Here is a 22,566-nt window from a genome sequence, read left to right as displayed (position 1 = left end):
GCTTTCCCTTTTAACAAAGAGAACAGTTAAGCAAAACCAACTAAGTGACTGTCTGATAGGGTGTACAATATTCTGCACCCATGGGATTTCCACCCCCACCATTTCAAAGGAAATTATCTTATCTCTTCTCCTCTGTACTCTTACAATAGCATCATAATTTGTCTCTCTCACTTAAGATCTGACCAAGTCATTTCCCTGCCCAATAAGCTCCAGTGTTATTATTATTATTCCTATTCTCTTCCAGATCACATATAGACTTCTGTTGGCCACTTAAAGCTCTTTCTCAACCTTTTTGACTGGAGAAGGACCTGGTATGTTTCAGAGAATGGAAGATTTGAACTTTTTTAATCACCTTCCTAGCAGTGTCCTCAAGGATAATAGTAGCTGGGGCATTGTCTGTGCCAGGAGCCCCGGATAGGCTAAATATGATGAGGAAAGGCAGGTTCAAGGATATGAAAGGAGCCTAGCAGAAAAGTTCCCCCAAAGCTAAGGAGAACATTTTGAGGATTCTAACAAAGGAACTTCCAAGATCTGTGAATTACCGCCTTTGAAGCAGGTAATCTCTAAACTGGAACCTATTTTCTCCTGGAATCTGTGTGTTTGAGTTTCTGTAGGCAAACAGGGTTAAGTGACTTGGCCAGGGTCACACAACTAATAAGTGTATGAGACAGATTTGAACTTGGGAAGAGCGGTCTACCTGAACCCAGGCCCAGCACACAGTGTTTTTATTTTACTACCTTAGCAAACACTCCTTTCTAAAAGCTAGATGTCTAGTGGGGCAGGGTATGAGTGATAACATTTTGAATCCTGTAGTCGTAGTTCAGCTCTGGGGACAGACCACCATTTTAAGTGGTGGCTGGGAGAATAAATCCAGAGCATAAACTTCACATTTCCATAGCATTCGCTGCCCCTCTGCTGTGAAGATCAAGGTAGCTCTGATTATTTGTTTTCTAGGATCTTTATTGATTGACTTTTCAGTCACTCAGTTTGTCTTCCCTTTGTTGATCTTTTCCTTTATATTGTGTTGATTGTCATTGTGCTTATTGTTCTTTTGTTTTTACTTATTTCCCTCTGTATCAGTTCATGGAAATCTTTGTGTATTTTTCTGAATTCCTCTTATTCTTATTGCATGATAAAATCCTATTTGATTAATATACCATGGTTCAATCAGCCATTCTTAATTAATGAGCATATACTTTGTTCTAATTCTTTGCTATTACAAAAATGCTGCTATGAATATTTGAGTATATATTGAATATTTATTGCTGTCTTTTGACTTCTTTGGGTGTACATACCCAGTTGTGGGATTTCTAGATCAGAAGGAAAGGGCAATTTAATGACTTTTCTTTTGTAATTCACAATTGCTAAGCAGAACACTTGGACCATTTCGACAGGCTTACCACCATCAGATTAGTGTGCCTATTTTCCCATAGCCCCTCCGGCATTGATTATTCTTTTTTTGTCATCTTTGCCAATTTGTAGGGTGTAAGGTGAAACCTTAGAGTTATTTTAATTTGTATTTCTCTTACTATTATTGATTTGGAGCATGTTTTCAAATGGTAATTCATAGTTTGCAATTCTTTTGAAAACTGTTGATTCATATCCTTTGATCATTTATCTATTAGGGAATAGCTGCTCAAAACATTTTCACGGAAATCTAGGATTTAGCCACATTAAGAGACAGCCCAGTGGATTAGAGTGTGTCCTCCCTCACTCTCCCCCCACCCACTCCAACATCCCTTTGGCATACTATATTTGCAGCCTCATTGACTGATGGCTAGATTTGATTGACATATGTGGCAAACCCCATCAGCAGCGTGATGCCCTTTGTAAAGGGAATGATTAACCTCCAGTATCCCTGTCTGTTCCCCTGGGTTCCACAACTTCCTTAGAGCCCAGGGAGGCAGGACCAGCGAATCCCCCTTTTCAGAATGAAACAAAAACCTTTATACCATCTCCCCCAAGAAATGGTTTTGGTGCTACTCTGTAACTGGGCAGCAGGAAAAAAATATTTTTGGCTCCCATGTTTGAGTTTCTATAGATGTAGCCTTTATATGTGACAGTGCTTTTTTGGCTACATAGAAGTAAATGGTCCTTCCAGTGATCCAAAGCCAATACCCCAATACCTCTCTTTTTATACTTTTCCCTTCTATCTTTGTTCTTATTTGCTTGTGCCTATGTTTCATAATACCCATCTTCTCCTTCTTTCTTTGACTTTAAGTTCCACGAGGACCAGAATTTATGTCTTACTCTTTTTTGATATTCCTGGCTCTGCTACTTTCAACCTGTGTGACCTTAGTCAAGTCTTTCCCCCTCAGTTTCCTTATATATAAAATGGGAAGTTTGAGTAGATAACTTCTAATTTTGGTTCCAGCTCTAAATCCTATTAAATTCAAATGCTTAATGCCATATCTTGTTTACTAAATGGCCGTGTATGTATATGTGTGCACATGGGCACACTTTGGTCTAGATTAGCAATTTCTTTCATTTTTAAACCCTTACCTTATGCCTTAAAATTGGTGGTAAGTATCATTTCCAAAGCAGAAAGGCTAGGCAGTTGGGGTTAAGTGATTTGCTTGGAGTTACACAGCTAAGAAGTGCCATCTAGCTATCCTGAGACCTCTAATTTTATTTGTTTTGGGGAATTGCTTGTCTGAAAATGGCCTCCATAATGGTCAACTCCTCTGTAACTTGAATCCCTCAGAAGTTAAATGACTCACCTATGTTCATAGAGCTCATCTATATCAAAGAGGAAGGACCTGAACTCCAAGGTTGACTTCTCTTTCTGACTCCAAGGCGCCCTCTCTTTCCATTCTATTTCACTTTCTCTCATGGCCTATTTTTCTGTTTATTGAATCTCTTTGGAGGGAGCTTCTATGACCATTGTTGTCAGTTTTTGATGCTCTGTTTCCTCTGCTGAAGGTGAGTAAAGGGGCGCCCATTTGATGCTTGCTTTACTAGTTAAACAGAAATTCTGGAGAAAGTCTCCACCTGAGACTCACAGCCCAGGGAATGGACTTAAGGGCCTTTGAGAAGTAGAACACAGGCCAATTGGGGTTTCCCCAGGTCTCAGAGGTTTGTCACTTGGCAGGGGCCTCTGGCCTTGGTCACCCCATCTCTTAGTTGACTGAGCAGACCTAGTAGTTAGCTGTGGCAGGGAACAGTGCTGCCAGTGAGAGTCTTGACGTTTCTTCCATCAATCCTGCCCTCTGTACCTCACTTCTCCTGACTCCAGCTTCATGCTGGGGGTGGGGGGGGTTGTGGGGAAAATTGTAGAACGAGGTAGGGGCTCTTACATATGTAAAATCATACTACAGATTTACAATCAGTGTATTCCATTCCACAAGTATATAGTAAGTACCTGGAGCATAGTAGGTCATCTATTATTAGTCTCTTAGGTTAGACTTTATAAGGCCTTTCAACTATTCCTCATATTCATTCGTTCAACTGGCATTAAGTGTGCAAAGCCCTGCACGCCGAGGATGCAAAGGCAAAGGAATGGTATTGTTTTGAGTTCTTTACCATCCTGGTTGCCTTCTTCTCTCCAAACTCCAGCTTGTCAGTGTTCTCTCTGAGAATGGGGTCGCTAGAGACCCAACATGCCCCGTGTGTGTTAACCAGCACTCAGTCCAGTAGGAGCACTGCCTCCCTGGACTCTAGTCCTCCACCTCTGTATCAGGGAGCAGAGCCTGAAGTCAAGCTCTAGCTGATTCTCCCAGCAGTCCAGTGGAGGAACATCTTTCGGCTGACACTAGCTAGGTGGCCAAGGTCAGGTCACTTCTTCCCCTTTGATTCTTGGTCTCCTCATCTTGAAGGCAGGAGCATCTACCTCCCAGGGCTGTTGTGAGGATCAAATGAAATCATAATTAGAGTGAAGCAAAAAATATCTCTTATTATTGAAGAGAGGTACACCTGAGGCCTGAGCCCAAGTGTATTAATTTATGTAGATCTTTGTTCTACCTCATCAAATAACTTGGATCTGTTGTTTTTGAATTGTTCATTTTTTGTGTTCAGTTAAAAGTGTTCCAGAGATTTGTTCCATAATTGAATTCTCCAATGTGGCCTTAGAGCCTTTCTTAGTATAGTATTAGGTGTATTCTTCAAAGGGTTCACATGAGGGGCCACGTGATGTCCTAGAATTAGTGCCAGTTTATTGGAGCTGATAGAATAATGGGCCCTTTTGAATACTAAAGGCTTTTCCCCGACTTCTTCAAAAGCCCATCCATTCCCCCATTCAAGGTCAACCTGTGCTCTTCAGCTTAATGGTTTACTTTTTAGTAGGAGTTCATAAAACAAATGTGACCCTGAACTGTGAACTCCAAGTTTCATTTTTTCCCTCCTAGTCCTATTGGCAGGAAGTGCATGATTATTTAAAATATAACATGACATGCAACCAGAGAGTTTTTAACAACTAAAGGCCTCTAAGCAGTGTAGTATCATGGAAAGAAGTCCAGATTTAGAGGCCTAGCCAAATCTTGACTTTGCCACCCCCTATCTCTGTGTCCTTGGGCAAATTATGTGACCTCTCTGAGCTATAGAGATTTTTTTTTAAACCCTCACCTTCCATCTTATAATCAATACTGTGTATTGGTTCCAAGGCAGAAGAGCGGTAAGGGCTAGGCAATGGGGGTGAAAGGACTTGCCCAGGGTCACACAGCTGGGAAGTGTCTGAGGCCAGATTTGAACCCAGGACCTCCCATCTCTAGACCTGGTTCTCAATCCACTGAGCTACCCAGCAGTCCCCAGCTATAGAGTCTTAAACTGAAAAATCTGTGTGATGGACTCCATGCTCTCAGGTCCCATTTTGTTCTAAATATGTGATCCTGTCATTTGTAAAATGGGATCATAGTGGGAAGCAGTGTGATATAGTGGGGAAAGCCCCTTAGATTTGGATTCAGATGATCTGGGTTCAAAGTCTGGTTCTGCCACCTATTATTTGCATGACATCAGACAAGTCACTTTAATCTCTTTTGCTCTCAGTGTTTTCCTATGTAAAATTAAGAATTTGGCCTCAGTGACTTCAGAGATCTTTTAACATTCTGTTATTGGAAATATTAATGGAAATAATTCATTGGTTGCTCAGTTGTTTCAGACTTGTCTGACTCTTCGTGACCCCATTTGGGGTTTTCTTGGCAAAGATACTAGTTGAATGAGTTGCAATTTTCTTCTTTAGCACATTGTTCAGATGGAGAAGCTGAGGCAAATGATGATGTGATTTGCTCAGAGTTGCAAAGCTAATAAGCATCTGAGGCTTAATTTGAATTCAGGTCTTCCTGATTCCAGGCCCAGTGCTCTATTCACTGCACCCATGGAAATGACTAAATGTAAAACCTTCATCTTACAGCAGAGAAAACTAAGGCTGAGAGATAATAAGTGACTTTATCCATGACCCCATGGTAGTAAGAGATAAGGCCAGGGTTTTAACTTAGGTCCCTTGGCTCTAAATGCAGAACACTTTTTACCGAGTCGGCCTGCCTCCATCAAATTCAAATTTAGTATGTTTTAAGTTCCTAGCATCATTCTGTTTGAACTGTTACAATCTATTGGAATTCAGTTCAACGTTTATCAAGCAACTGTTCTATGCAGTATACTGGGCATCTTGTCAAGATGGCTGCCCGAATGAAGACTGACAGCCCAGCTCCCACATAGGTACCTCAAGGTTGAACCAGACTGAATAATAATTCAGAAATCTGAGTAGAAACTGTAGTAAGTGACCATTCACCCCAGAAGTGTACAAAACAGCAGCCAGAAGACTACAGGAAATGTGCAGTTTGGGAAGACAAGTCCATAATTTCCTAGAATGATTAGAAACTGGCCAGAAACACTTGTATCCTTCAAGGCTCTATATCCTAAGGCTCTCCAGAAAAAGTTTTTGGATAACAACAGTGACATGGGGGCATGCTTACTTCCAGGAGCTCCAAAGTCCCTAGCACTCAGTGTTGTGATGCCATCTAACAGTGTTGACAGTCTTAAATAGAAATGAATCCCCTATTCTCACCCTTCTCTCTCATTGACTTAGAAAATGACAAATTAATTTAATCTGTATTGCATTTTTTATTTATTTTGTTAAAAAATTCTCAATTACATTTTAATTGTTTGGATAGCACTAGGGGAGTCAATGGTAGCTGGGTGGCACAGTAGATAGAGTGCTGGACTTGGAGTCAGGAAGACTCCTCTTCTTGAGTTTAAATCTGGCCTTATATGGCAAGTCACTTAACTCTGTTGTCCTCAGTTTCCTCAACTGTAAAATGAACTTGAGAAGAAAATGGCAAATCACTCCAGTATCTCTGTCAAGAAAACTCCAAATGAGATCACAAAGAGTCAGACATGACTGAAAATGATTGAAACAGGGGAACCAGGGCCCGTAGGCTCCAAGTTTGATACTTCTGCCATGGACTTGCTAGGCGATCCAGCATTTTAAGCCTCAAAGATCCAGGGGTCCTAACTGCAGCAGGAAGAGGTCTCCACAAGAGACCAGCTGACTCAAATTGAGACTAAGCAGGGACCCACATTCACACCACCCAAAAGCCTAGCAGGGAGTGGACTCTATTATTTATTCATTCATTCATTCATTCATTCATTCATTCACTCATTTATTTATGTATTTGTTTGTTTGTTTGTTTTTTGCCCATGGTCACATGATTCATGTTGTCTCCCTCCCCTCTTCCATTACTGTTCCTGGAGTTGACAAGCAATTCCACTGGGTTACACATCTATTATCACTCAAACCCTATTTCCATATTATCTATAGGGAGTGGACTCTAGCTCTATACATGTACGCATTTAGTTTCACAGAGTTTGGTGGAGAAATATATCAAACTTAACAGGAAAACTAGGAGGGATGGTTTCGGTGTCATTAAGACAGAAGGATAATCCACAAGGAAAATTTATTCTGAAGAAGGGATTAAAAGAGTTAAAAAGCAAAGATCTGGAATCTAAGATACATGCTGGCTGAACCAGAAGTGGTATACATGAATGCAGTGGAATATTATCATACTGTAAGAAATGACTGAAAACACAATTTCAGAGCATCCTCAGAATTACTCATAGAGGCAGAATAAGGTGAACTTAACCAGGAAAACAATTGCTTCAGTAACAACAACATTTTACAGAATAATAACTTGAAAGACTGTGATCACAGTAATGACCAGTCACATCTCCAGAGGGGGGGCCAATGATGATTCATGGTACCCACATTAAGATGTAGAAGAGACAGATTTTTGGATGTGTCCCCTTTGTGTATTTGTTTTGCCTGACTATGTTTATCTCTACAAGGGATTTTCTCTCTGTTTTTAATGGAGGTTGAGGTGAGGGTAAAGAGAGCCATGGCAAGAAAAAAAAGACAGCCAGTGAAACAGTTTTTTAAATGCAAAGAAGAGAACAGAAGGAAGTTCAGAGGGCAGCACAGACAAGAAGGATAGTTCTGAACCTGATATGTGAAATTATTATACATTATCATAAGCTATAATTATTATTTCAAGAAGACAAGTGGTATAAATGGAGATTGTCATTTTCATGTGCAATCTTCCTTTTGTGTTCTGCTGCTTAGATGGAAAAAATGGGGGGTATTTAAGTTAAAAATGAATAATAGAATTAATAATTGAAAAAAAAAGGCAGAGGTTAGATTCCATGTCCTTTAAGGTCCCTTCCAGCTCTAAACCTATAATCCTGTGAAAATCTACTAACGATGGTATTTTCCTGTTTTTTTTTTCCACCATGATCTTTCCTTCTAACAAAGTGAATTCACTGTTAATGGCAGTGTTCAAATAGAAAATGTAGGACCTTATGTCAGGAAAGTTGTAGAAAGGGTTTCTGTTCAGGTATGAATTATCCTGGAAGAGACTCTTATTAAGCTATCCTGGGACCTGCCCACCCAGATCCCCCATAAAGAAGAGGGTTGCATGGAGAGAAGGCTTTGCAGGAGACTAGCGGGTCCCAAAGGGGCTTTAGAATAAAGTACATTCCCAAATTTACTGTTAATTGAAAGACTTTGGTTTGAATATTCAGTTTTTTATTTTTAGAGTTTTTATAAATATGCATTCCTAATAGGAAAACATGCCAGTTGCTTTTTAGTTGTGAAATGGAATGGAGAAAAAAGCAAAAAGAGATTTTGTGTGTTTGTGTGAACATCAAGGGAGGAAATGAGAGAAGGAAAGAAAAATCTTATGTGATTTTGAAAATACCTTAATTATGGATAACCAACTTTAGTCTTTTCGTTAATTGGAAAGACTATGTGTGAGGAATTAAAATTAAATAGCTAAATGCCAAGATCTGACCTTAGCTTTAATCTTTAGAAAAGAGATGAGGAAAGGCTCCAATCCTCTTTTTTCCCAGAGGTTGGGGACTATAGTGGTGGAATGTTGCAGATGTCAAAAGGACTTGCAGTTTCGATGTTTAATTATTATTTTTCCCTGTTTTGGGGGGGGTGTGTTAGAATGGGGGAAGATGACTCCCATAAACAACAAAAGGCATGAATCAACTTCTTGTTGTTGTTTTAATGGGGGTGTATTATCAAGATGGCAGCTTGAATGAGGATAGAACCCACACTGTGCTTTGGACTGGGGATACCAAGATAAAAAAAATCACAAAATCCCTGCCATCAAGCGATTTGCTTTCTACTGAGGAAGATGATAGGAAAGGGAGATTGGATCAGACCTGTACCCCAGTAAAATATAACTCAAGGTAGGGAGAGGAGGCAAAGGGACGATCTAAACAAAATGATTCAAGAGAACATGAAGACTTTCAAGTTAGGATGATGGTCATGGGAGGTTGATCCTTGAAGGAGAAGGATTCAGAATGACTGAATGGAAGCAAAAGTGTATTCTAGACTTGAAGACAACTTTCTGGAATGTAGAGGGGCTGGAGAAGGCCTGCTGAATTTAGGAAAAGCTGATAGCCAATACAGTTTGGCCAGACTTAGCCCTTCCCAAAGATGTATACAAATAAGTCATATTGGGGATCTCTTACCTTTAGACTTGGATAATACATTAACATTTTCCAGGAGAGCATCAATTTTGTATGTAGCTTTTCCAGGATAGAGGGAAAAACACGAAATTAGAAAGCAAAATAAGTTCTCATTTGGGGAGGAAAACAGAATGTTTTCAACAGCACAAGGAACCTAGAAAGTGTAGTCTGTATGGGGAATCTGAATCACTGCATCGAATTCAGTCTACCACTAAGCTGACATGGTGAACCACAGATAACATTTTGAAAGGAGAGTCTTGGTATGTGCACGTTGGTTTAACAGTGGATTAAAGTTTCTTTTTAAAAAAGTTCTTTGAAAGCATAGACTCAGGTTGAGGAGGGTCAAGGAGGTGGAGCTGAACTGAAACTCCTAACCAGCTGGGTGACAGAATGCTTGAGGATATCTTTTGGATTCAGTCCAGAAGGATGGGAATGAGACTTCATGTGGCTTTTTTAGGTTACTGTGAGATGTCATGTTGGCCCATGAAAGTCTGTAGCAACACCAGAGTTGTAACTAAGGGGTAGTAATAGGGGATTTCCCTCAGAGCATTAACAATGGGGTGTTCAGGGAGGACTAGCACCTCTGGTATGTGGGCCATATTCCCCTTCCTGAAGGTTCCCAGCATTTCTAGTAGGATTCAAGGAAGATGGAATGACTGAAAAATAACAGCAGAAATTTGGGAAGCATGTGGCATGGGCTGGGGCACTGGAGACTTCCCGCTGTGTGTGTCTGTGAGGGGGGCAGAGTCAATTAACAGGCTTCTCCCCATAAGGCTGAACATAAGAGACAACATCTTCACTTGGAATTCTTGTTCTAGAGCCAAGACAGTGAGGGGGCTGCACAGAGGTCAGTCTGACTATTGATACAGCTGTGCTGAGAAAAGGGCCAGCCCTTCCCAGCCTCTTCCCCAGAGAAGACAGTCCAGGCTCTGAAAAGATAGGGAAGGTGCCTCTGGGAGAGGGGGGACCATGGCTACAGGCCTCTTGGGATGCTGACTTGGGACTGGGCCCTGGTTGGGAGAAGATGGCGAGGAGAGACGTCTGACAATAGCATTCTCTGGACGATAATAGAGAAGATGCATGCCTCTCCTGGATGAAGCATAAACCCATTGCCCCCTATATGTTGGCACCCTGGGTCAAAGCCCTGACTATACTAACACCCTAGTTACTGAGTTAATTTAAAAAATCAATACCAACTCGTCCCTGAACAACACAACCAATTTCTAAAACTTTAGACCCTGCCTAAAACCTAAGGGTAGTGAGGTGGCTCAGTGGATAGAATGCTGGGGCGGAAGTCAGGAAGATTAATCTTCCTGAGTTCAGATCTGGCCTTAGAACTTATTAGCTGTGTGACTCTAGGAAAGTCACCAAATCCGGTTTTCCTTAACTGTAACTTAAAACTGTTTGCCTCAGTTTCCTCATCTATAAAATGAGCTGGAGAAGGAAATGGCAAACCGCTTCAGTATCTCTGCCAAGAAAAGCCCAAATGGGGTCACGGAGAGTCAGGAATGACTGAACAACAAAATTTGTTGTGTATTCCATGAAAGGCTCCGATCTACAATAAGTCATGATTAATCTTATCTGTAGCCAAGGCAGTGAGTGTACATTTTTGTCAAATCCTGCTTCTAGATGGATGCGCCAGTGTCTTGTGAGTCCACCAGCTACAGAGTGGGATTACAGCCCTTATTGATCTCATTCTGCTCCCACTGACCTAGCAAGGAATAAGGACCGGTTTCTGTGACATCTCCCCCCACCCCTAATCAGTGTAGAAGGAGGAATATCCGGAAACTTCTTAGGTTTAGGGTCCCAGCCAGCATCCTAAAGATGTGGTGACTTAATAAAGAAATAATGCTTGATAATTCTTCTCTTTGCCAGCCAAGTCTTCATTATAAATCAGTAAATCATGTGGCAGGCCCTGACTCAGTAGCAGATGTTCAAAGCAGCATGTGGTCGGGGCTGATTCAATAGCAGGCTAAGGGGAAAACAACCTTCGCTCACCCTGAACCTTTTCTTCAAGCCTGGAGCCTCCTGGAGCTTATGCTTGGACTCTGGGCTTTGGGGCTTCAGAGCTGCCAGTTTTAGCATTGAAAGCCCTTCTGCTGCTTTCCCCTGACTTTGTCTTTCAGGAGAATCCTTTAATTACCTGATTACAACTCGTTCAAGAAAAGGTGTTAATTTGCCTCCTTAGCTTTCCCATTTAATCTGAACACTCCTGGCTCCCAGGGGCTCCCCTGGGTCATCTTTCCAATTCTCCCATGCACCTGCAGTGGGGCCTCCTCATTTCTTAGCTCCGAGCTCATGTATCTTCCCTTACTTCTGGGTGGCGGAGAAGAACCCAATCTGTAAATCCACGTTAGACTAGGTGGCCCTTCCAAGTAGGACAAGGCGAGATCCTGGAGGCACCCATTTTTCTACCCTTCATTCCCCTAGGATAGTCTTCCCCCACCCCCATTTTCCAATCAGGAAAAGTTACCTTGGCAACCAGGCTTTTACCTTCCTCATCTGGCTCCCCCTCCTTCCTTATCAATGCCGACACTCCACTAAATTGGTTCCTGGGCTCAAGTGGGGTTCCAGTAGTTTCTATAATATCGCTTCTTTCTTTTGTTCGCCATTGTAAGGCACAGCTGAGCAAAACAGAAAGGAAATATAATGGTGTATTCACAAACTGGATTTGAAATTGTATACATAACCTGGATTTCACATAGACGGTTACTATTTCTCTTTCTTTTTTCTTTTTGAGAATGTAATGATCACTTTATTTTTTAAAAATGCTCTGTTGGTATTTTTTTATATCACTGTCATTTAACAATGCCTGGCCCACCACCCATGCCCAGCACCAATGCTGCACCTTGCTTAGTCATCCAATGGTTACTTGGTGAGTTTAAGGATCCGCTGAAGGAACTGGGGATGGTTAGTCAGGAGAAGCGGGGGCTGAGGAGGAATGTGACAGCTGTTTTCAAACATATGGCAGAGAAATTCTAATTGTTTTGTTGGGACCCAGAGTGTATAACCAGAAGCAGTCAGTGGAAGTAGCTTTTGGATAGTCCTTAGGGCCTGTCCAAAGTGGCATGGGCTGCCTCAGGAGCTAGTTTCCTCTTCCTGGTGTGAACTTTAGATTACTCCCCCCTACTTGTGTGTTACAGTTGAGAGGCCTTTGGGGGCTTGGGATGGATTCCGTGGCCACTGTGTGAAATTCTGTGGTTCTGTGGTTGTCATTCTGGAATCAGAGCAAAAGGAGCATGATGGTTTGGTGAGAGAATTCTTTTCATCTAGGCTGGAGGATTATTATCTCTGCTCCAACACAGGGATACCTTTCTACTGGTCACACCCAAAGTCATAGCCCTCAAGAACTGTGCCTTTCTCTTGAAATTCCCATTTACCATCTCTCCTTTTTCTAGGGTGCTGGTTTTGGCGCCATGCATACCCACTAGTTTTGCTTGGACTACAGAGAGAGAGAGAACTCTGCAGGGGGGGGGGGAGGAAGGGGGCCTGGGGCACGTGATAGATCACCTGAGATGAAAACCCAGATTGTTTAGAAAGGCAAGGCTTAGACTCCAAAGAGGTCATTTGGAATTATTATACCCCCTCCCCCATTCTAGTTTCAGTCCCTTCTGGCCTGGGAGAGACATTTAACCTACCCTCAGATAGAACTGATGCTTCCTTTTCAATGTGGGATGTTGTCTCTATGAAATAATTAGTGGTCCTGGTGCTTGTCCTACCCAGCTGACAGGGTGGAGATCAAATAAGACAATGATTTTAAAGGCACTTTGAAGATCATAAAAACACTACCCAAATATCATCCAGCCCAGTTAAGCACCCCTGGAGCCACACAGACAAGACCCAAACAGCCTTCGCTTTCAAGGAAGTTCCATCCTCTTGGGAAAAACAACATGTACACTAGTAAGAGATTAGAAAAGAAATTCTAGCCAAGTTCAAAAGGAGACAGAACACTTAGCAACTAAAGTGATCCAGAAAAATGAGCTGTCTGCCTCAGTTTCCTCATTTGGTAAAACGAGTTCAATAGTTGCTTTTATCATCTTCATTTTACAGTTTGGGAGGTGAAATTCAATGAGATAAAGCAAGCTAGCATTAAGCTTTACAAAGTGATTTTCAGATATTATTTCATTTTATCCTCACAACAACCCTGGGAGATAGGTGCACAGGTAGCTGTGCAATCTCAGTGTGGAGGACCCGTGCAAAAGAACTTCATAAATGAAGTCCATGAGAAAATTACAAAATTTTAAAAAAGTGTTACTTGGTCTTAAACCAGTATTAGACAGAAAAAGATCTTTCCTAGGTTACTTTATACACACACGTGCATATATGTACACACACAAATATATATGTGTACACATATGCACATATGTATGTATGCATGCATGCATGTAAGGCTGGGTATGGTGGCTCATGCCTGTGGTATCTGCTACAGAACAGAGCTGATGAGGTAAGTGAATTGCCTGAGCTCTGAAGTTCTGAGCTATAGTAGAGCTAAGGTGGCCTGGGTTCCCTATTAAGTCCAACATCAATATACAGAAGGAATGGAACATAGCACCATGATCAGGCTGCCCAAGGAGGGGAGAGAAGAATTGGCCCAGGTTAAAGCTTCCCTGCAGATTAGCAGTGGGATTGGCCAGTGAATGAATGCCCAGACAAGCTACGCAGACCCAGTCTCCACCTCTCTCTGCCCCCACAAAAAGCCATGATGATTTAAGAAAGTCCTATTGCTTTTGATGCATGATGATGGCACTCCCTCATTCCCCACCCCACTTATCATCAAGAAGTGTTAAGCAAAACCAACCCCAACAATGACAATGGCTGACAGGTACTTCTCATGCTGTCCCTATGGTCCACCACCTCTCTGTGGAGAAGAGAAGGAGATATATTTCATCTCCAGCTTCTCTTGGTGAATGCCTATGCCATCGTTGCCCTGGTTCCATTGTTTGTTTGTTTTGATCCTACAGCCAGTCTCATGCGGAGGACATGAAATTTATGGGAAAGAGATATTTAATTTTCCTATTTTCCTATTTTCCGATTCAGGATCTGTGAAGCAAATGACAGATCTGCATTCTGGGTGCATAACGCACACCCTGTATGCCATTCGTTCATTGGTGTTCTTTTTACTGACTGCCAATCCTGCTTGGAGATAAGTAGGGGAACATGACACGTGGTCAGTCCCTGTTGAAATTATTTTAAAGATTTCGGTTACTTTTGTAATGGCAAAGTCTTAATTTTTCTGGTTCTTTTAAAGCTGTGATGTGAATTCCACTCTCATTGTTACAATTTTCTCTGATATAAGCCTGCTATAATTTAGCTCTCAGCTGCCCTGAATACCATTAGACAGCTCACCTTATATCACATGCACGATATCTTCCTGTAACACCCAAATTGCTTAGCTTGCAAGCATAGGGAATGTGCTATCAGTTTAATTTGACCATTACTGTTGCAATTTAGATGAGAGAAAGTTTTTCTACCTTGTCTGAAGTATATGATTGAGCCTCCTGAGTATTTTTCAACTGGATTTTTTTACATAAACCGGCACAGTAGGGGAATACAGTCAACCAACCAGCTATTTTGAAAATGAATAGTGTAATTCAGTCAGATGTCTGGGTTGTTTTCAAATAACTACTTGGCTGATTGAATTACAATCTAATCCACTGAGCTTTTATTGAGCACCTACTATGGGCCAGGTGCTAGGGATAAAAAAGCAACCGGAAATGAAAAAAATAATTGATTTCAAGGAGTGTTCTTTGTCCTCAGGCTTAAAATAAGCTTATGGTTCCAGATTGAGCTTCAATGAGGTGCTTTAATATTTGTGATGGGCACGCTTTTTTAAAATGACCTTTCAATAGTACATGTAAGAAGTGAAATTTCTGTAATACTTTAAAATTGGAAAGTATTTTCCAGACGTTCTCTCATTTGAACCTCATGGTAGCCCTATGAGGTAGGTGCTATAGCTATCCCTATTTTATAGATGAGGAAACTGAGGCACAGAGATGATGTGATTTGTCCAGAAAGTATCAGAGGTAGAATTTCATTCCATATTGTCTTGATTCCCAATACAGTGCTCTAATCACTGTGCCTCAGAGCTGGCATTGGTAAATGCCAATGATATACATAGAACTATAGTTGATTCACCAATGGAATTGCTTGTTGGATCTGGGAGAGGGGAGGGAAAAGGAGAGGGAAAGAAAATGAATCATGGAAACATGGGAAAATATTTTAAAAATAAATAAACTGTGACCCTGGGCAAGTCACTTCACCCCCATTGCTAGCCCTTACTACTCTTCTGCCTTGGAACCACCAATATGCAGTATTGATTCTAAGATGGAAGCTAAGAGTTAAAAAAATAAATAAAAATAAAGTGTTACTTTTCAAATCTGAAAATAGTTGATTCAGATCAGTCCCTTCCCTTGGAGGAACCCACAAGTTGGTTGAGAACATGGGACCAACATGTTCCCTGCCCAGAATGAACGGAAGTGCCCCTTTATTTCTATCATACAAAATAAGGGCTGTCAGCATACTGGAAGTGGGAGAATAGCAATGGGGAAAGGGGGTGCTTCCTCAAGGAGAAGGCTTTCTATGAGCTGGATCCTGTGGTAGTGGGAGACTGTGGGTTGGGAGAAGGAAAGATTTTCCACTTGAAGAGACCACAGGAATAGAAGGCTAGAATGGGGTCATTGTGTTGGTGGAATGGTGAAGAGACCAGCCAGAAGATGCTACATGTATTTTTGTACCGCACCCCCCCCCCTTTTGGCCAGGTGCTGTTTCCTTGTTTTTTATTATGTTCTAGATAATCTGTATCTCTAGAGAAAAGAAATTTGGGGTGATTCCCCTTTTACTTTCATATTCTCAGTGCCTAGCAGAGGGTCTGGTACAGAGTTGACACTTCATAAATATTTGTTTATTAGATTATTTAGAGCTGAAATGAGCCTTAAGAGTTCATCAAGTTCAACACCTTCATTTTACAGGGAAGAAGTTTGTTAAAGGATACATAGCCAGGTAGTGGCAGAACTTGATTAGAAACCCATTTTTTCTAACTTAAAATCCAAGGCTTTTGACATTACCTCCTTTCCCTTCATGTTTGATCCTCTTCAACTCCAAGAGTGATGATTCAATGGAAACTTTGTCATAGTAGCCTCTAGATCTGAACTTTCATTGGAAATCTCAATTCTTTCCATGCCTTATCTTGGGCTCTGTTCCAAATACAGTCCCATCCTAGTGATATAAAAGAAAACCAGATCAGAAGACTTAATGACTCTAATCAATACAGTGAACCAGGATCACTTCAGAGGATTTGAAGGCTGAGAGGTGGTAGGGTCCAAGTATGGAATGGGGCATATATTTTCAGGCATGACCAATGAGCTGATTTGTTTTGCTTAACTATTATGGGGGAGGGTTCTTAATTTGTTACAGGGGAGGGTTCTATAGAGGGCAGGGAGACTCATTGGGAAGTGATCACATTGTAAAGAAAAGAGCATCAATAAAACATTTCCAAGATTTTTTTTGAAAGAAAGAATAAAAAGAAAATGCAGAGTCCTTATCGTATGAATGTTAGCCACCTGCTGGTAACAGAAGGCTCATTCATACATAGCTAATAAGGCAGAAGGAATAAGGTCAGTAACTGTGATGTGATCTTGCTGGCATGCCAGGAGCCAAGGCAGTAATGGAAGGAGGCCTATGGTGGTTGGTTCCTCCTCCTGCTGGTGCCCCCTTAGATGGGGGAGGGAGGTTCTTTTTCGCTGGGTGAGAGTCTACCCATTGCCCTTGTTTTCTTCCCGTCAGTAGTCCTGCATGGGGGGTAGCCCTCTTTATGAGAAAGCCTGTGGGTGAACACAAAAGAGTCCTGGACAAGTGGCTGGAAGCACTGGGGCTCACAGGGGTTGGGCAAAAAGGACTAATTGGCATTTTTATTCCTGAGAAAAGATGCCTCCCTTAATAAGGAGCTTCAGTAAATACTGCAGCCCATACAAGCCATCAGGGCCCTGTAGCAGATCAAAGGGCTTGAGTGGGAGACCAGTTCTTATTTGCTAAGGGTTTTGTGCCTCCGAGTTAGACTGATGCTGTTGAAATTCTATGCAGGGGCCAATTAAAACTGAATAAGGCACCTTATCTTTTTTTTAAGCCCAAACATTCATCATCCATTTTGAATAGAGCAAATAGGACCATGATTTGGGTTGTGGCAAAAGCTTTTTCATGTACTCACTGTAAACCTAGGAGGAGATGGATTTGGCTGAAGCACCAGTGAAATATTGGATGGAAAACAGATGGTTATACTTTCCTCCATTCATTCCATTGACTAGTGTTGGGGGAGGGGGTAGAATTGAGGAGGAAAGGGGAAATGATGAGTTAACCAAGATTCACTTGTAGTACTTTCTGAGTAAAAAACCCCAAAACAACAACAACAGCTTGTTGGTTGCACAATCTGAAATTATAGTGTTTTTCTTGGTCTTTCTAATTAGGGTAGGAGCAGTTTCAACATATAACCCAGTGAAAACTTTAGTACCAAAATGAAATCTTTCTGTGGAGGGAGAATAACAGAGCCCACTGGGCCTAGGACATTCAATTGAAGAGAAGAGGCAAATTCTGGCCTCGAAGATTCTCTAGCATTCACAAACTATGAGGTAGGTCAACTAGCCTAGACTTATAGTTTTGGGAAACATTAAGAGACAAGTTGTAAGAAATATTAGTACCCAATCTAAACCAAACCCTATATGTGATATGCCATTTCCTCCCTCTGAGTATTTGTAAAAATGGCTTTCCTGTGTCTGAAATGCATTCCCTCTTCTATTCTATCTCATAGAATCCTTATTTATCTTCCTTTAGAGCTCAGCTTGGGTGCTTTTCCTGATCCTTCCCTTCTCTGTTCCCAGTTATTGTATCCCCTCCTTGAAATTATTTTGAATATATTTTGTATTAACTTAATTGTGTGTGGGATGGATCCCTCTTATAGACTATTTGTAGTTCCTTGAGGGAAGTGACTATTTCCTGTTAGTGTACATTTAAAACATTATTTGTACATGTCAGAGTGTGCGAGGCACTGAGAATACAAAGAGAGAGGGAAAGAGAGGGGATCTATGATTTCACTGCTATAGGACATTCTCTGGTGATGAGTCGTTCCTCTCATAAACAAAAGAAAAGATTCTATGTTGTTAGTTCCCCCAGCCCTTGACTTTGTGTTTATTTGTATAGATTTTATTCATATTCACTTATTCCTTCTCATGTTGTTCCTTCCCTTGCCCTGCAGCCCCAGTAGAATGTTTGATGTGGGGCTGAAGTTTTCTTATTGAAAAGCACAGATCACTGACAGTGGATAATTCCAGTGTGAGCCACTCTCTGGCTTCTTTTCCAACCTACCTTCCATCTTCTCCCTCTCCATCCCTCTCCCACTCCCCAGCCCGGCATCCTCTAGAGAAAGAAAATCCTTCCAAGTGATGGGAAGCAAGTGTCATGACCATCTGAAAATCTTGTCCAGGGACCTCATTGCTCATGGCACCATGCAAAGGGAGTTAAGGATTGCCTGTCTCTTGTCTGCCTATAAGCATGCAGTTTAAAGACAAAAGGATCTATGAGAACAAACCCACAAAAATCAGAAGAGGGGGGCAAGATAGAGCAAGGGGAAAAGATGCTGGATTTTGAATCAGATAACCTGAATTCAAACTCTGGCCTTACCACTTCTATTGTGGGAATCTGGTCAAATGACTTAGCCTCATTAGGTCTCAGTTTCTTCCACTTATACAATGAGGGGATTGAATTATATAACCATGAAAGTCCCTTTAAGGTAAACTGAGAGATAAAGTTCTGAGCATGATCAGTTTTTTAGTTAGTCTAGTAGTAACCAATAAATTGGATCGATGGCCTCTCTCAATGACTATGATCCTATGATTAAAAATATTAAACCCACTAAAACATGGGAAAGTCTAATGAAGGATAGGCCAATTTTTTGGAGTAAGTACTTCATATGGGGGTGGGGAGAGGGAAGGAAGAAGAAGGTGGAAGCCAGAATGAGATAGTACAGACTAAGCATTATGAAGTTGATAAATTTGCTCTCACTGGACAGCTCTTTGCCTTTCCTACCTTCTTTTTTTACATATTTATTTATTTATTTAAAAATATTTTTCCATGTTTCCACGATTCATTTTCTTTCCCTCCCCTCTTTCCTCCCCCCTCCCGGAACCAACAAGCAATTGCACTGAGTTGTATGAATGTTGTCACTTGGTACCTATTTCCATATCGTTCATTTTTGCTATAGAGCGATCTTTTAAAGCCCAAATCCCTACCTTCTAAATACATGTAAGTCACGCATTTACCTTCTAGTGAGCTCTTCTCATGCCGAATTTAATCCTGACCATGAGAAGCAACAAGAATTGAACCTCTTGCAAAATTAGGCAAACAGGGCCTGGAACATTCCATCTGAAGATTCCAGACAAATGCTCCTTAGCTAAGGAAGTTCAAGTTCCTTTTGGATGAGTGCCTCCTAGTTGAAGTTCAGTGGGCAAATTGGTATCTTTTCATATGTTTACAAATCCTATAGATGCTATGGAGCACAGTCCATCATTTGCTCTTCCACATGGTAGCTGTTCTCAGGGTTGTGGTCCCAGGGTGTGCTGGCAGTCAGTGATCATTGGCTAGTTTCTTGTCCTTTGATGTGATATTGTGGGTGCTAGCATTGCACCTGCTTACTTGTGTTCATATTTTATCTCTTCTCCTCTCTAACCCTTTAAGAGAATTTAAGTTTCTTGAGGGCAACAAGAGATTCCTTTTCGTTTTTATTTTCCCAGCACCTATCTTTGCTCTGATGAGTACATACAGAGAAATGCAACTAACTTGTATTAGAAAGAGGATTAGATGGAATCAGGAGGGATGCTTTTTCATCCTGCCCTATTGACCTTTTCTTTGAAGTGCAACAAACAGTAGAATAGCCATAATATTGATAGCAATGGAAACCCCAAGCCAGAGAATCAAAAGTCAAACTTCTGTTAGTGCCTGATAGGAAACAGAAGTGTTAAAGGAGAAAAACTACACGATTTCGAATTTGTTTTCATCCATAGTGAATTTATATCTGTATTAAAAATTTTTTACAAAACTGATCAGAATGATTTCTTTTAGTTTTAGTAAATGCCAAGTGACTTTTAAAAATAGTTATTTGAAAAAAATCCCAATTTTGTTATTTACCTCCGTTACTTAGCCAATATAACTATGTAAATTTGGAGCCATAACTTCGTCTCTCTTGGCCTCAGTTTCTTCACCTGTAAAATGAGGAGGTAGTTATAGATTAGTGAGATTAACCTCAAATGGACACAGAGTCACTAATCCATTTATTTGGATCCCCATGAGCCCCCATTGACTTAGTTTTCAAATGTAATGTTATCTATGTTTTATCGTATTTTGTTTTTATCCAATTACATTTTCATCTGGTTCAGGCAGCCTTCAGCAGTATTTTAGGCCTTTGGTCTAGATGATTTCTAAGTTTGCTATAGGATTGGAAACTCCACAGAGGCAGGGGCTATGTGTCATCTAAACTTAGTTCATTCAGTGCCAAGTAGAGTGCTCTATTCTAGTCATTGCTAGTGGTGATGTTGTTCAGTCATGTCTGACTCTTCATGATTGTTCTTTGGGTTTTCTTGACAAAGACAGGGGAGTGGCTTGCCCTTTCCTTCTTCAGTGATTAAGGCAAATAGGATTAAGTGACTTGCCCAGGGTCATACAGCTAGTAAGTGCTTAATGCTGCATTTGACCTCAGGTCTTCCTGACTCTAGGCCCAGTGCTCAGAACACTGAAGTGCCACCTAGCTGCTTACTCTAGTTGTTGTTTGTCCTTCATTTTTGAAGAGGACATCATGGGAGCAGAACCAGGAGATCCTTGTACCCAGAAAATAAAACATTGTGGAACGATCCAGTGTAATGGACTTTGCTACTCGTAGCAATGAAACCAACCAGGACACTCCTGAAGGACTTATGGGAAGGAACACAATGAGAAAAAGAACTGTGGGAGTAGAAATGCAGAAGCAAGCAGTTCATATGACATCTCTTATCACATGTCTATATGGGGATGTGATTTGAGATTTAGGCTTTAAAAGATCTCTCTATAGCAAAAATGAATAATATGGAAATAGAGATCAAGCGACAACATTTGTCGGAATTGCTTGTTGGCTGGGGGGGTGGGGAGGAAAGAAAATGAATCATGGAAACGTGGAAAAAATATTTAAAAATTAAAATTAAAAAAGAAGAGGACACCATGGGGGCAATATCTTGACTTGTATGTGAATCAGATTTAAGTGAGGGAGAGTTGCTCAGTCATCAGTCTTACTTTCTCTTCTTGTCATCCAAGTCCAGTGGCAAGACAAAAGTTAGAATGACTGATGATGGTTTGGGATGCAGTGATTGACCTTGGCATTTCTGATGTCTGAGCAAGCTCTACTCACCCACAGAGCCTGCTTCAACTCTCTTCATGGTCATTGGAACAAATTATTCTCATATGCCTATTCTACCAGGGGCAGCTAGATGGCAAAGCAAAAAGAACACTAATCCTGGAGTCAGAAAGACCTGAATTCAAATGTGACCTCAGATCCTTACTAGTTGTGGGACTCTGGGCGAGTCACTTACTCTCTGACTTCAGTTCCACATCTAAAAAATGATCTGGAGAAGGAATTGACAAGCCACTCCAGTATCTTTCCCAAGAAAACCCCAAAAGGGGTCACAAAGAGTTGGACATGACTGAAATGACTAAACCTGTTCTAGTTATAGCTGCTTAATAAATGGTGAATTGAATTCTGGTGACACTGTATGACTTTAAGTGGTAGAACATTATAGTATCTGAAGACTAAAGTTGAGATAAATGATAATGATTGAAATTCCTGAGAGGCAGTATTTCTTAAATTTAAAATAATTTATTATTTGACTGGTTAAGACATCCTAATCTGGTCAAGCGATTCTCTTGATAACCCAAAGAGCCCCACTCTCCTGGCCCAGGTACCCATGTATACTATAGGGAAGCTCTTATTCATCTCCTCTCTTCAATATCCCAAGACATCTCTAATTGGTAAATAGCTAATTAGGAGGTGGTCCATTGAACTCTCAGCTCTTTCCCACACTAACAGGTAATGGTTGTCACACAGACAAGAAAAGGTTCATTGTAAAACATTTCTGTTAGCCAGATTTTGTGAAAGGAACACATTCCTTGTAATTCCTAAGAACAAAGAAAATGTAAAAACCTGGAGTCTGGATGGTGCCAGTGAGTCCAAACTCTGGCACAGGGATCCTCTCTAATATACAGAAGTTGACTGGGGCTTTTCTAATCTAGGGCCCTGATGTAGGAATTAATACTGTATATGAAAAATCAATTCTCAAACACCTAAAGAACAATGGAGAGGCTCAATGTGGTTGTGAGCCTTCAGATAGGGTTATCATTCTAGTTCCCATTCCTGGTGAACAAGTTGAGTCCCTGAGAACAAGATTATTGACATTCTCCTCAGGATTCTAAGAGTGAGGCCGTGGGGTACAGGGTCATGTTCCAATGCTATATATTTATGAGACTCCACCACTGTCTTTCACAATGTAATTTTGAGTCAGTTGTCAATTTAGTCAGGCAGATTCAATTAACTTT

Source organism: Monodelphis domestica, chromosome X (assembly GCF_027887165.1).
Source record: "Monodelphis domestica isolate mMonDom1 chromosome X, mMonDom1.pri, whole genome shotgun sequence".
NCBI classification, from domain to species: domain Eukaryota; kingdom Metazoa; phylum Chordata; class Mammalia; order Didelphimorphia; family Didelphidae; genus Monodelphis; species Monodelphis domestica.
This window is presented reverse-complemented; position numbering follows the sequence as displayed.